The sequence below is a fragment of the Chaetura pelagica genome, unplaced genomic scaffold (assembly GCF_000747805.2).
Source record: "Chaetura pelagica isolate M959 unplaced genomic scaffold, ChaPel_1.0 scaffold29, whole genome shotgun sequence".
Taxonomy (NCBI): Eukaryota; Metazoa; Chordata; class Aves; order Apodiformes; family Apodidae; genus Chaetura; species Chaetura pelagica.
This window is the reverse complement of record NW_009970720.1, coordinates 5,616,230-5,630,095: the sequence shown is the minus strand read 5'-3', so window position 1 is coordinate 5,630,095 and position 13,866 is coordinate 5,616,230.

Here is a 13,866-nt window from a genome sequence, read left to right as displayed (position 1 = left end):
AGGGAAGGAAGGAGGGAAGGAAGGAGGGAAGGAAGGAGGGAAGGAAGGAGGGAAGGAAGGAGGGAAGGAAGGAGGGAAGGAAGGAGGGAAGGAAGGAGGGAAGGAAGGAAGGAAGGAAGGAAGGAAGGAAGGAAGGAAGGAAGGAAGGAAGGAAGGAAGGAAGGAAGGAAGGAAGGAAGGAAGGAAGGAAGGAAGGAAGGAATATTATTAAGGGCACTATTAAAATGCCTCTAAAACAGTGACAGGCTTGGAGCATTGACTACCCCTCTAGGAAACCTGTCCCACAGCTTGGCCACCCTCTCAGTAAATATCTAATTCCTAATTTCAAGTCTAAACTCCCTTGTGAAACCACTGTGAACCATTCTCACATGTTCCATTGCTGGATACCAAGTAATAACAAACTAATTGAGTAACTAATTAACTAATTAGTTATTTCTTTATCTAACTAACTAATAAATCTTTCCTTCTCCTGTAACAATTATATTTAATTCTAAATATGAAAGATGAGGAAACCCTTTCAAGAGCTGGAATGGGGAAATGCAAAGCAAATGCAAACAAACCTGCTCCAGCATCAGCTTCCCTTGGGGTCATAGCCTCCTTTGGGTGTGTCCACTTGCTTTGGCACGATGTTTTCCCCAGGCTGCATGTGGATACATCCTCCACATCCTGGGTTGCAGGGGAACAACCTCCCTCACCAAGGGCTGCAGGGAAATCTCTGCTCAAGTACCTGGAGCACGTCCACTCCTTCTTCTCTGACCTTGGTGTCTGCAGCATTGTTTCTGTCACATATTCTCTCTCCTCTCAACACTGCGATTTCTGAAGTTGTTTTTTTGTTTGTTTGTTTGTTTGCTTTTTTGCTGTTTTTTTTTTTCCATTCTTAAACATGTTATCAAAGCTGCTCTATCAGTCTTGCTGATTGACTTGGCCTTGACCAGTGTTGAGTCCATCTTGGACCCAGCTAGCATTGGCTTTATCAGACTTAGAGGAAGCTTCTGGCATCTTGTCTTGGAATCCACCCCTGTGTCCCTACTGAGACCAAATTCTTGCCCCATATAGCAAATACACTTTGCTTTACCTTTGCTTTTCTTGCCTTGCCTTTCATTGCCTTACCTTACGTCTCTCATTCCTAGGAGACTGTCAATCAACCTTTCTCTGTAGAGAAGTACACGATAGTGTTGGAAGTGGAGTTTTACAGATTTGGATTAGAATGGTCATTGTGGTCCTCTTTCACTGCAAAAAGGTTGTCTGTGACTTTAATACTAGATGTAAAAGGAACAACTAGTAGACTGAAGGATAATTATACTAATTACACTTACTCCAATCTCTTAAGAATGGAATTAAAACCTTTTGCAAGGAACATTATCCAGTATTTAGGTTTATTTCTCATCTGATGGGGGAATAAAGGCTTCAGTAATATTTTTAGATGAATATTTATTTTAAAATGGGGAGGGAGTTGTTGTAAAATAAAATATCTGAAATATTATGAGGGCTTTTTAATAGCTTTCAGAATAGCGGTCTACTGCATTAAATGAAGGGCACCATGTCATATGTTTCATAGTGTGGTATGAACCTGTGTGAGGATGCTGCCAGTTCAAAGTGCAGTGATAAGATTCAAGATATCTGGGCAGGCACAGAACAAAAAGCTTGGTGGCTGTGTGTAGAGCTTTCTGAGAGCAATCAATTAAATAAACTATTCCTAGAACCATGTCATATCTTTAAATTCCACAAAAGTAGTTGGTGTCACAAAAAAGACAAAGAACAGTGATAAGTTTCAGACAAATCTTAGGGTAAAATCCAGCTTCAGATGAAAGACTCATCAGTTTAGGTGTGTACCTGTCAAGATATGGAAGCTGCCATTAATGATAATAAATATCAGATGCTCCATGAAGCTGACATATAACAGATATGCATGATCCAAAGGTCTTAGAGAAATTGATATGCCTGTAGGGGGCAAGCAAATAAGGCATAAGATCTATGGGACATAAATGCCTTTCTAGAGGGGCATTGGGAGTAGGAGAAATATAATAAAATATTTAAAATGCAAGAGAAAGCTAGTTTTAGGAAAGAAAATAACAGCTCTTCCTGCTGTTTTCTGTGGTTCGGAGTATACGCATGAGACATGCTACATCTGAGAAAATAATGCTTAGGATTTTTTTTAATGTAAAGTGGAGAAACAGCACATTCAGCTCAGTGTATTCTATGATTCTGTGATTCTAGGGAGTTTTAGAATATTGATTTTCCTGAAATGTTTTAGACATTCAAAAGAGAAATGAGAAAAATCTTATTTTTCTTCACAGATTAAACAGCAAAGTCAAATATAGATGCTTACATTGAAAAAAAAATAAAAATCTAAACTTACTTAGTTGAGTATCACCTTAGAAATAGACAGCAGACTGGATGCAATTATCACAAGAAAAAATATGCTGTTTCTTTAGAAGTTATAGTCCAGAAACATTGAAGGTTTCTGACCAATTTTTTGTAGTTTGAGCATCCCATATATGGAGTTAAACAGGAAATACAATTTCATCAATATTGTGATCATATGTAAGAGCCTTTAATAAGTCATGAAACAATCTGATACTCTGCAGGGGGAAAAAAAAAAAAAAAGTAATAAAAAAAAATCTACTTGGTTTTGTGAAGGAATGGACTAAAAATTATCTAGATTTGAGAGAGCTATAGTCCTGGTTTGCATTGTCCAAATAGGATTCACTCTGTTCTGTTGTTTCCTCTTAACCTCTTTTTTTCAGCATTTCTTTAGATCTTTTTCCTTCCTCCCAGTCTTCGTAAGTTCTGTCATTATTCTAATAAGTGCTTGATGGCTTTTACCACAATTCAATGTGAACCAGCTATAACACCACTGCTTTGCCTCACAGCAGGTCTATGGAAATCGTGATCTAATACAATTGCTTTAGAATAAATCTATACTGCAAAATCAGGAAGCATCATGGTCAATTGCTTGCCTCATTACTAAGTGACACAGATTTGTGGTCAAAATGTTTTGGAATGGACATTTGTAATTCAGATTTATCTTGAGGAGAGCTAGTAGTCTGAAAGAGACAAAAGGAGTGACCTGGCAACTAAACAACTTTTATGAGATTAGGAGAGTATATATTAATTGGTTACTATTTATTATATTTATCATTAATTATTAATTTATAATGCATTCAAATTAAGTCCTAAATTCCAGTTAGTCTGCAGTACAAACATAACCAAATAGTACTTTGGAAAAGGATAATACCTCAAACAGTTTAGTAGTCACCTTGAGAATTTTAATGCAGTTTTAATTCTGGTAAACCATGCCAAGTTTCTGCTTATTTTTTGTTTGTTTGTTTGTTTTTATTTTTTAATATTCCTAACTCCTAGAATTTGCTGAGATGTATCTTTTTCCCTAAAAATACTTTTTTTGAAGAACTGGATAAAAAATGTTAGAATTGTCATATATGCTGAGATTATGACAAATTCAAGCAAAATACAGCATAGGCAAAGACTGAGGGCCAAGGTCTCAGCATTAAAGCAACTTCTGAGTACAGAAGCAGAAGGCCCAAACAAAGCTTTTTCATCTCTTTGTCACCCCTGCAGGCTGATCTCAGGTCACCCAGCTGCCCCATATCAGAGCCAGTCTTGGGCATCAACAGTCAAACCCTTTGTCGTCATGGGTGCATTGTGGTCCTAACTGGGACGAAAGATTGCAAAGCTGACTGAAATGCATCATCTCAAGCTGCAATATGTAGCAACATTTATTAAATTGTCAGCTGTACTTCTGCCTTCTGTCTACCTCCAATAAATGGAACTTGGAAGATAATATACAACAAAGTTATGGGGCCGCTGGCTACCCCAGCTATGAAGTGGCTTCTCTGGTGTTTCTTGTAGTCCTTCAGCACATGGCATATGCTGTGAAAATTAGCTAGCACTGCAGTTTAAATTCTGTCTGTTTCTACTTGGAAAAGTGGAAAATCTATGTGGAATCCTGTAAAAGAACACAACCAATGTTGAAGGCAGCTTAAGATACTTAGAATAGCAGGTAATGAAATAGAGGTATTTTAATTAATTTACTGATAATTCTGTTTAAACAAAACTTGAAAATTATAAACATTTCTGTTTGAAGAATGACTAGACAACTGGAAAAAAGACAGTTTACAGTATGTAATTTTGTGTCCATTTAGTTAACTACACTAACAATGTACTACACAATGTTTCCATTGTTCAGACTTGTGATATATATGCAAGGTTATAAAAAGTTATACAAAAACAATTCATATAAATAGGGTAAATATTGTAAAAATATTGCACGAACACTAAGCAAATATTTGTTAAGAACATTATATATTGAATTTCCCATAAAAATTGAAAAAGAGCTAATCTGGATAATTTCAAAGGTCTGGCCAGTTAACCAGCCCCCCTCTCTGATAGCTGCAAAAAAAGTTGGCTTGGTGTTAAAAATTAGCCTTTTCATACCTTCCACTTCCCAACCAACAGAAAGAGCTCTCATTATAGCGCATCAGGACTATTGGCATATAGAAAATTAAAGATGAAATTCAATGCTGATAAGCAAAAGTTCATGAATAGTGAAAATTACAATCCTAACAATAAAGATTTCAAATTTAGCTGCTATCTCTTGGTTTCCATATTGAGGAGTAAGCTAAGACTCTCAGCTTGTAAAAGAGCTAAATAATGTGAGCTATAACATAGGTCTATAGAATTATGAATATAGAGAATTCATATTGTTTTTGTTCCCCCATTAAGGGGGAGGTGACCTGTTCATAAATACAAAAGCATAAATTTAGCCCAGAATGAGCAGAATGATTTTGGGATTGAGTTAGCAGATACATCAAACAAAAGCAAACCCAGACCTGAATTTCTCACATATTACTCATCTTCTACAGCATTCATAATGTGATATGTTACCACAGAATTAGAGTCCAAAATGTGTGAACCCAGAATAATGTTTTGTCATCTCTAGATAAAAACATCAGCTTACTCAAAGTTATTTACAATACCCTTCTTGTCTAGTTCCTTTACTCTCTAACTTTTTTACCTTCTGCTAGTGAAGATGTAGCTATCATTATCCCAGGAAGAGATTCAGAAATAAACCATGTCACAAAGACCAAAATTACAAAGAAATTCAGTTACACAACCTGCTTTTTGGTCAGCTCTTTCAACTTGCAACATGGTGACATAATTCCTGATCTTTGTTTTTTATCATATGATTATTAGTAGTATAAAAAAAAAAAAAAAAATCAACTAGAGATTTGGTTTCATTTAATTATCATTGTAAAAGAAGCAACATTTCTCTCATCAAGGAAAGTAAAAGAGAAGCAGCTAATTTCAAAATTACATCCTGCAAAATACGTGATCAGCTCACTTCAGAAATATGCTGTCACCTCAGTCTATCACATTATTGACATAACTGACTTTCAGAAGTGTTCATTTGGACTAGGAAATTGCAAAAACCAATCTCTTCTTCAAATCCTGAAGTTGATCTGATTATAACTATCTTCTCATCTTGAATCTGGCAAAGCTTTAACAAACCTATTTTCCACTACATTTATATTTTTGAATGTGTATGTAATATCAGATAACATGGTTGACTTAGCACATTTAAAATGTATTTAAATTGTTTTTCATAAAGACATAAGCTTTGACTTCTATATACCACAGAAAATTTGCTTTACATCTCCCTGAATTGTAGAATGATTCATTTTGCTGAGGTGCTTATATATGGGAAGCTTACATTATTTTAACTTATTTAACTGATGGAAAATATTCTATAGATTGGAGAGTAAACATCAGAGCAGGAAATGCACTTTCTAGGCTCTTTATAAAAACAGTACATTAGTTATGAATAATATCACTGAATGCTTGCCAGAGTGTATACCTCTGTTATTGCATTAAGAAATTTTATTACTGTGCTTGAACAAAGCATCAGTTCAAACTGCTAGGGTCCCTGTCTTAGCCAGACATCTAAAACTACCTCTTTATTGATCAAGGGCTATAAATAAAGCTACAACAGCTCTGATGCAAAAAATCCTGAACCAGAAGTCAAACACGTCAAGGAGACATTAATACTTGGGAGCCAGAAAGAAAGTAAAATGAACAACCCAAACAAGTCCAGAGACTCAATGGTAGCCTAGAGATGGAATACAGATAAAGTAACATGCCCTGTGGACCCAGGGAGGACTGCATGGATTTTGTTACAAATAAGAAGACAGTGAAAGCTGGTCGATTAAAATAAATTTTGCCCCTGTCTACAGAGTGTGGGGGATGCTAAAACTTTGTAAATGATTAAATAAATAATATATCTTTATCTATATATCAGCTTGGTGACCTGAATTTTCTCTGAATCAAAACTTCCCCCACTTTAATTCAAACGCTAAAAAAATAAAATAAATTAAAAAGAACAGTAGGAATTCAAAGCTTTATTAGTGTTACCGGGGTCAGGCAGATCCCAAACGTGATTTAGCGCCGCCACCTTCCAGCTGACACCGCCTCTTCTTACCCCGATCTATCCTCAAACCAGCAGATGGCGATAACGTCGTTCAGCTGCCGGGTCCCCTCCAGTTCTGCCCCGGGCCGGCAGATGGCGAGGCCAGATACTGCTTGCTGTTTCTTCAGACAAGCCCTGCTGTTTTGAAATGTAAGAGTTAAAAATTTGGCCAGCATAGGGCTGCGGCTTTTTTTTTGGTACTTGTATGATTGCATTACTTTCACCTCTTCGTCATTTTTTCCTAGCTAAGGTTTGAATGAGTTGTCTTTATTTTGTCATGAATGTTTGGTAAATCAAGTGTGATTGAGTTGCTTTTTGCACATCATTAACTTTTGGCCTACATCTTGTCATCAATCAACTTGGAGACAGGGAATAAACAATCATAGAAGCACAGAATCATAGATTTCAATGGGAGGTAAAGGCAGCCAAACAAATGTAAAATGTGAGCTGGGATGATGGAACTGCCAATAGTCTGAAAAAATGTCAGGCTTCTGCTGGCCAAAGTTTTAATTTCTATGTTTGAAAACAGCAGGACTTATCTGAAGAAATGGTAGGCTCTCTTACAAGGTAGTGATCAGTTGTCTGTCTTCCTCACCCCAGCAGATCTGTGGCTGTCTCCCTTCCCCCTCCCATGACAGACAGTTATCTGGCAGTGCTCGGGCTCCCCGCAGAGCCCCTGTTGATGCTGGTGCCACACAATAGGAGATGGAAGAGGCTGTACGGGGGCTCGTGGGGGTGCTGAAAGACCTCCATCTGCCGATCGGAGGTTTGAAGCTGCCAGTGAATGAATACCACCTGCCCATAAGAGGATAGACTAGCCAGTGCTGAAGGTTGCTGACTGGAAGCTGGTGGCAGTAAATTGTCCTAGATGGGGTTGATACCCCTCAAGTATTTTATTGTTCAAGGAACTTCCACTCTATGTACAGAGATTTCCTTTCCTCTATAGATTGCTACTTCCTTTCATTCTCGATTGAGCTCTAGGCAAACAGTGCAAGGAAAACATTGTTTTGTGAGAATTTAACTGCTTAATTCCATCTTAGTTTATTTAGTGCAAGATTGAAATTATTCCTGCAGGAAAGCTGGAGAAGAGAATGAGAAGGAAGAATGTAATTTCTACATGAAGGTGCAGAGGAAACCAGTGTTGAATGTGCCATTTATCTATCTTTTAAACTAAAAAGCTTTGAAAGTCAACCAGCTGCAAATAGATAAAAACAGCACATGAGCTGCTTGTACATTCATCTTGAGAATTATAGAAGATCTCCAAAATCATGGTGGACTGATGTCTTGAAGATGATAGATGGCAAATCTCCTAATTTAGGAACTTTCTTAGGGTTTAGAAACAAAGTAAATGCTAAATTACAGATTATCAGTGCTCAGTCACTTCATAGGTGGAAACACTATGTTCTTAACTGAATTAGTCTGTTTTTGAAAACTGATTTCTGTAAAGTACAGATACCTAAGTTTCATTTTGTGACTTTGGCTACCACTTGACTCAAGCACATTGATCCCTTTCTTTTTCTACAACATACAGATGCTTTTGAAACCCTGGTTTTATGCACTGGAAAAAATATTATCTACTAGAGAGTCATCTTTTGCTGATCCTCTCAGCAGTTCTTGACATTGACATTGTTCCTTTAATTATATAATTAAAAGAAAATTGTTTGTTTTACCAGAGACAAAGACAGAAATCAATGTACATGGAAGTATCTAAATATACCTTCAAGCATTCTGAGTTCCTCAAGGGCTTGGAAATTTCAAAGCTTATATAGCTGTAACAAAAAACCTCAGTAATTGCCTATTTATTTGGCCTTCAGCATTCTTTGATGAAAGCGATTATGTAGAGCTGTAAAACTGAGGTACAGCGTGATCCCTGAATTATCTGTCTATATAATTATACATAGAAATATGCTGAATATCCTCTCACTTGTAAGTGAAGCATTGAGGAAAAAAGGGCAATCAAAGGCACATTATAAAGTCAGTAGTTTTACTGAGTGAAAACCATACATTTAACATTAGGGCTTGTATGGTAGCCAATGAACTAAAGGATACTATACAACTGAGGAAGTAGCCCAAACATAAAGCGACAACATTAGAGTACCAGAGCACAAAATTATACCTCATTCTTTAGAGGCAATGAATTTTTTAAGCTTTTTCTTATAGAATATGAAAGTTGTCTAGTCTAACAATGATGGAATTTGATATGCTGCAACCGCCAACAGTTTTCTTATGCCATATGGAATTAACTTGTGTATGTGTATATAGGTATATATGTAGAACAAACACACACCCACACTCATCGCAAAATGCAAAAAAAAAATTAGTCTACCGTGGTCCAGTGAATTATATCATTGCAGTTCCTGAAAGATTTGGGTAGAAATAACTAACTCCACTGACTCTGCTCTCAACAAATAAGCATCCTTTTGCAAACCTGTTCTAAACAGCTATTTCTATTGATTGCAAAGTCAGAGGTAGAGAAATCCAGTGAAGTATAATAATCAGGGAAGAGATTGTTGGTGGATTAAGGGGGATAAACATGACGAATTAACTTTTTTTTCAGCCCAATAGGGTCCACTGTTTCCATTCATAAATTTATCAATTGCATTGATTTCTTTTACTGGGAAACAATTACATATACAAATATGGAGTCACAGAACCACATAATGGTTGAAAGTGAACAGAGCTCTGAGATCTTTTGGTCCATCTTCAGGTCAGGTAGAACAAGTTGCTCGGGATTGTGCCTAATTGAGTACCACCAAGGATGGAGACTCCACAACCAACGAAAACAGTACCTTTATTTAGCCATGTTTTATATACTTGGAGGAACGACCAAGGGAAGTTCTAAGACACTACTGAGAAATTACTGTACTCATAGGCCTTTCTACTCCTTATAAAGGAGTGCAAGGAATTGCACTAGTCTGTACATGATACTAAGCACCAAATTATTTTTGCAAACTAAATTGTATTAAAGCTGGTCTAATTCAAGTAATGTGTAAGAAATATACGTGGGTATCTTCTCCCACCAGCATTATGAATTTACTTCCTTACCTAGTAATGAACTTGGCAATTTTCAAGCTCTGTAATCATAGAATCATGGATTCATAGAATCATTAAGGTCGGAAAAGACCTTCCGGATCATCAAGTCCAACTGTCCACTCTACAGACCCTAACCACTAAACTGTCTCTAGCAAAACCAAGTCCACCTGTTTTTTGAACACGTCCAGGGAAAGTGCCTCCACTACCTCCCTGGACAGCCTGTTGCAATGCCTCACCACTCTTGCTGTGAATACATTTTTCCTAATACCCAATCTGAACCTCCCCTGAGACAACTTGACCCCATTCCCTCTTGTCCACTGCTCACTAGGGAGAAGAGGCCAACACCCACCTCACTACAACCTCCTCTCAGACAGTTGTAGAGAGCAATGAGGTGTCCCCTCAGCCTTGTCTCCTCCAGGCTGAACAGCCCCAGCTCCCTCAACCTCTTCCCATAAGACCTTTTCTCTAGACCTCTAATCAGCCTAATTGTCCTTCTCTGCACCCTCTCCAGCACCTCAATGTCCTTCCTTTACTGCAGTGCCCAAAATTGCACACAGTACTTGAGGCACAGCTTCACAAAGGCCGAATAATAGAGCAGGATCACCTCCCTGGTCCTACTGGTCACCCTATTTCTGATGCAGGCTGGGATGATGTTGTTCTTCTTGGCCAATCAAAAGTCCAATTCCAATTAAAGCTGAATGCATACTTGGGAAAAAAAAAAAATAAAATGTTAATGTTCTGAGTTTTGGAAAGAGAATTAACCCTTTATTCTAATGTTATTTTCATATTATATCCACAGTAGAATAAAATAATTGAAAGTCCTTCCACAAGCTTATCTAAAGAAATATTGTTTACTGCTATCCTGCCTGTGGGCTCTCCTTCCAGTTTCTTTGATTTAGTCTTCTGCAAAACTATTTGATTATTTTAAAATCAAGATAGACTTTTCTTTGACAAAAATACAATTAATGCACTCATAATTCTTTAGAATAAGATGTTTATTCTCTGCAACACTCAGGAGGTAATTCAGATCTGCAAAGTTTAGGTAAGGTGTTTAGAGGTTTTGTTAATCTGTTTGGTTTCTTCTTTCTTCTTAAGTTTCTATTAATGTACTGTTAGATCCTAAATAAAGATCATTATGGTGTCATATGAAGAGACAGCTCTTGCTCTCAAAAGTTGTTTAAAAATTTGTCATCCTAAGAGAATTTCCTTTACATTTAGCTGCCAAGGGGAAAGTATGTTTTAGGCAAGCAATGTCATGACACATGGTGCTTACTTAATTGTTGTCTAAAAGCTCATTATTTAATAACTTTCTTGATTTTAACTTTTAAATTCTTAATTTCTGCACCTCTTTGGGCATTTTTAATATATTGTTTAATACATTAATATTTAATTATTAACACAATACAAATATTTACTATATTTGTAATGCTCTGCCTGTCCTAAAAAATGTCTCTGTACTGTCAACTAAATGGGACTTAACTCTACATGGCTAAAGGAAAAACTGGAACAAAATGGAAAACTGGAAAAAAATGTTGGACCTTACTATACACATTTGCAGATCTCAATTCTTCAAATAACTATATACTTCATTAGATTAAAAAAGAATCTGGACAGCAGATTGAGGGAGGTTCTTTAGTCTCATGAGACTCCACCTGGAGTACTGCAACCAGCTCTTGGTTTCCCAGTACAAGTATGGCATGAATCTATTAGGGCAGGTTCAGGGGAGGGCCATGGAAATGATCAAAGGCCTGGAAAAGCTCTCTTCTCAAGAAGATGAGAGATGCTGAGAGAGATGGGGTTCTTTAACATTGAGAAGAGAATGCTCTGGGAAAACCCTGTTGCTGACATCCCAGACTTAAAGAGGCTTGAAAGAACAATGGTGAAAGACTTTTTGCCAGGATCTGCAGTGATAGGACAAGGAGTAAGAGTTCTAAATTGGAAGAGAGTAGATTTACCTAGGATACAAGGAGGTATTTTTTTTTTATTACAAGGATAGTGAGGCACAAGAACAGGTTACTCAGAGATGTGGATGTCTCATCAATGGAAGTGTTAAGGGTCAGGTTGGATGAGTCTTTAAGCAATCTGATGTAGTTAAAGATATCCCTGTCGATGGCAGGGATGTTGGAACTGGATGATCCATAAAGGCTTCTTCCAACTCAAATTATTCTCTGAATCTGTAATTCTATGATTCTGTTGTTCTGTGACCTAAATTAAAATTAACTACTGCTTAAACTGTCACTTCAGTTTTCCTGAGGTTTCTGAACTCTTTCGTACACATGCACAAACACACATAGGTTTTCTGGTCCTACTGCTGTCTTACCATTCTACAGTGATTCATATTGTTCATGGTGCAGTTCCTATGACAATCCTCCAGTTTTGCTAGGACTGTATAATTTGTAGGGCATTCTATGGCATGAGGGCAGCTTGGGAGCCTTTGGACTCCTCTTGCATCCCTATAATAAGCTGGCACAGGTACAACCATTGTGATGAAGCAGTGTAGTGATGCTTACCTGCAGATGGATTCACTGCACGGGAAAAAGCCTGTGGAAAAAAGTATGCTAGTACTGTAACACTGCACATTTCCTTTAGAACATGTTATCTTTAATTCTCACAACACTTATATTAAAAAAAATAAATAAATTAGTATTTCCTTATTACATTGCAAAAACATTTCAAGAAATGTCTTCAGTTAAAAATTTGTAAATGCAAAACCTGTGATTCACTTCCCAAATAATTATTAAATTAATTGTTTGATCAAAATAGCAGTATAAAAATAATTAATACTGTAATTTCAAATTAATTTACAAGCAGATTCAAGGTTCAAAATGTGTACATTCCTGAAATTATTAGAAACAGATCACATAATAAAATAAATACAAAGTAATTAAGGAAGATCTAACATTTCCAAACAGTCAACTCATTTTTCTGAATAGAGACATTTCAGCTTCTCATAAATACTGAACTTCAAAACTAAATTCCAGCAAGAAAAAAAGGGAAGAAATGCTTAATGCAGTATATAAGAACATAGAATAAACAATTACTCTATAACTGGACTAAAAAGCTTTCATTAACATTATCAACTGAAATGCATTATAAACAATGTTTTGGATAACAAGAAATATAGTTTATGGTAACAAATTACCTCTCAAAATGCCACAGTATGAAGTGACTGCAAGTTCTTCACAAAATTAATTAATGGCATATGAAATGTAATATATCACCTTTGCTGCTTCAAAGCAATCATTTTCTAACCCTAGTTACAGAGGAACAGTTAACATGATACATTCTCTTGTCAACCTTTATTTATTCACTCTGTCCAATCAATATCCCTCATTTTTCAATTGAATTTTAACATTTCATCTTGCAAGAAGCATGGTCATAAGGAGTTTCAAAAATAAGGTTTCTTCTGCTGAGCAAATGACCCAGAGAGATTTTTAATTAAAATATATGCCCTTTATTGTATTGACACTGTTCTAATTTTTAAAAAATCTCATGCCAGAGAAGTTCTGTATTTCTCCTTCTGAGTCAGTGATAGCTAGCTTTGTGGTTTTCACAGTATTTCTTTATGATAGAATTCTAGCAGAGATCTAGATAGGAACAGTTACCCTGACAAGTTAACGACATGTACCACCAAGCCACTAAGTAATTTTGCTCTCAGTTTGCCAGCTGATTAAATATTGCATAGTTAATCTAATACAAGGTAAACTGTTAGGTACATATTGAATGGAAGGCTCTCCTGTCTCCTTCACGATGAATACATTTATCTCAGGATTTTCTTCTCATACTACCTGCTCAATAGGTAATATTCCTGTGAGCTGCACCTTGCACTAGTTTGTGATTTCTGGTCTCATTACGTTTTCATACACAGTTAATTATTGCTATCAATCTGGAAATCAAGGCCAGCTACATCATTATAAAGATGAGGTGGGATGGGTGGGATGCAGCAGGAAGACAGGCAGCAATGGGAGGGGTAAAGGAAGAGACTGGGAGTTAAAGCATGGAAACCCATAATCCTCTGAACACCTTTAACAATTTTTTATCTGTAAACCGTATCTCTTTCTAAAGCTTTATTACTCGTGCTGATCCAAAACCTTCAGTTACATAATTTCAATTTTCGAAGGATGAATGGCTGTGTAAAAGCATCCTGTGTTCATAATTCACTAATAAGCCAAATCTAACTTCAGCATTGCGGGATGAGACTATATAAGCCAAGACCACATGATGTAATGCTCAGATTTAGTGCAAACCCACTCTGCTGATTCAAATCTTCTTAAATTTTGACAAGTTAACTTTGCAGGAGCAAGTTTTATTTTGGATCAGGCATTGTCTGTTTGTTTGATATAATCTGT